Source organism: Silurus aristotelis (genome assembly GCF_946808225.1).
Source record: "Silurus aristotelis genome assembly, chromosome: 11".
In the NCBI taxonomy this organism is placed as follows: domain Eukaryota; kingdom Metazoa; phylum Chordata; class Actinopteri; order Siluriformes; family Siluridae; genus Silurus; species Silurus aristotelis.
In genome coordinates this window covers 603,265-605,764 of record NC_139584.1, presented here as the reverse complement: position 1 = coordinate 605,764, position 2,500 = coordinate 603,265, and the positions used below count along the sequence as shown (strand labels likewise).

The 2,500-nt window shown below is 38.8% G+C and overlaps 1 protein-coding gene and 1 long non-coding RNA gene across 4 annotated transcripts in view; both read left to right on the top strand.

Annotated features, from left to right (window-relative positions):
• LOC310733695 overlaps positions 1-2,500 on the top strand; it is a 94,972-nt gene that overhangs the window by 51,927 nt on the left and 40,545 nt on the right. The gene's annotated exons all lie outside the window — the stretch shown is intronic.
• Positions 1-2,500, top strand: part of kcnn1b (potassium intermediate/small conductance calcium-activated channel, subfamily N, member 1b) — a 66,434-nt gene that overhangs the window by 61,496 nt on the left and 2,438 nt on the right. The window lies entirely within an intron of this gene.

Genomic DNA, 2,500 nt, shown 5'->3' with positions numbered 1-2,500 from the left:
AGAAGTGAAAATGTTTTATATATATATATCAGTCGGCGGTCGTGAGGGTCAGCAAGCGCTTCTCTGTGCCTAAATTCTGCCTAAAATCAGATTTACTGGATTACATTTTAATATATTTTTGTCCATAAACATGTATTATATTATTCCCAATATTTTCTTCTTATTTCATAGTGTTTCTCTCAGATACAGCAGCATAACCAAGTGTAAGTTCATGATCCGTCACGTGTTTTAGGGGACATGGGGAACTGCGTAAGGACTTCACAATGAACACTGCACGTACAAATCAGATTGTGAGTTGGCGACTCCGAGGCCCTCTTGCAGGCGTCCAATCACGTCAGCATTTTCATGTCCTTTGACTGGATGGTCAGAGAGCGTCACGAATCAGAGCTTGCAAGCTGCATCTGTAGCAAACTGCACAATCTCAAATATATTTATGTGGAAAGCGATATTTTTATTGCTGTTCACAAACCCAGACCTTCAGTGATGTTCTACCAGAATCAATCCACCTCTAACTCATCACTGTGACACCACGTCTACAGAAACCGTCAGTATTATAGAGAAGTGCAGTAGAACAGAATCTCATACAGTGAGGATGAATATCATCACTAAAGCAAGAATCCTAATGAACACAGACATAAAGGTATAAACATATGCTGGTAGAAGGGACATAACCGAGAGAAACTCTTTGAGATGAAGATAGAGGACTATTGGGAAAAATATAATACTTATTCATGGAAAAAAAATATTATAACTGTGAGCAGCCGAAAGAAGAAGAAGAAGAAGAAGAAGAAGTAAGTGTTTAGGCAGTGGAGAAGGACTTGCAGGCCCTGACGGCACGGCACTAATATATATATATATATATATATCTATATATAAATAATATATAGAAAAAAAGGTAAATAATCTTTAAGGAGAATAACATAATGTACTGCTAGCAGTGTCACTGCAGTGCTACGCTAGCTCCTGTTGTGTAAAGATATGGTGGTGTTGCTAGCATTACTTTATGCTAGCTTTGTTCATACAATGTGTATGTAAGCTCTATTCAGCCCATAATTTATTTTTAGCTCAAGATAAGAATCTGTGCGGATACTCAGTGGCGTGTAAACGTAATATTTACAGAATGGAAGGTCAGACGTGTTTTGTGTGAGCGTTGATTTGATCGTCTCTCGGGCGTGGACTCGAGACTGGGGGACAGTCTTTTTTAGTCTCTTTCCCTGTGCCCTTTTCCACACAGGATTTTCCGGGTTTTGTTTGCGGTTTCCTCCAGAGGAAAAGCGAACTCTCTCTCCGTCTGCTGTTCACGTTTTCCTCCGCCTTCATTAAGTGTTCTGACAAGGCTACGAGGCTAAAGCTAACTTTTTATCAGCAGCACATCAGTCATCGTTAATGCAATCGTTCCATTCGAATCATTTATTTTCTCTACTTATTAGTTCATCAGTGTGTGTGTGTGTGTGTTGTGTGTGTGTGTGTGTGTGTGTGTGTGTGTGTGTGTGTGTGTGTGTGTGTGTGTGTGTGTAAAAAGCGGTAGCGATCACAGGGCGTTGTTTAGTTTGATTGTAAACGGTGGTCATTAACCTTTAAAACACTGAAAGAGCAGCGAGCATGTTCTCCATCGCTGGTCATGCATTGTTTCGGTTCTCGCAGGTGAAAAGGTCAAACCAAACATGCATGCGTTCCCCTGGTTAGCATGACGACTGCCATTGGAACGTGAATGGCAGCTTTTGGAGCTTTCAGCCGATCGAGCGCTGATGTAGTGACATTCAGGCGTCCTTTTCTCATCAACGTGTATTTCCTGCTTGTAATTCCCCAATGTGCAAATCTTGTTTTTTTTGGGGTTTTTTTTTACAAAGTGGCAGCTTTTAAAGCTAACACGCTGAGAATCAATGCTGTAGCGCTGTCTAGTGGACAATTTATTCGGTGTCCCAGATTTTAGAATTTCTTATTTTTCTGAAATACGGCTGCTTTAAACTCCTCAAAATCTAGTGTTTCTTCACTAATAATTGAGTTTCCAACAGATCACTAAATATAAGCATAAACTTTATGGGCAAAATCAGTAATATTATTAATAAAGATAAGAATGAGACGTTCAGGATCAGAACGAGAATCATGTTTATTGGACAAGTGTGTTACAGACATAAATAACACATTTAACTTATACTATACAAGACAAAACAGACAATACGACACAATACATGTATTAAATAATATATAAGGAAATATTATAAAAGGAAATTTGTTTATTATTCAAAATATCTCAGAACTATTAATAAAGAAAGTGTTACAAAAATATATAAAGAATATGAATAATAAGTGGAAACATTTATATTATAATATCCGTGACTGATACAGCCGTGTGTTTGTGTAGCGTAGCGGCCACTGTTTCTGTGCTCTGCTGAGAACGAGATCGCTGATCGCAGTAAATGAGATAAAAATGATATTTGAGGAACGGTGTGATTCTGGTGGACGTCTGAATGCGCTAACGGCGTGTCCTCGTCCCCGT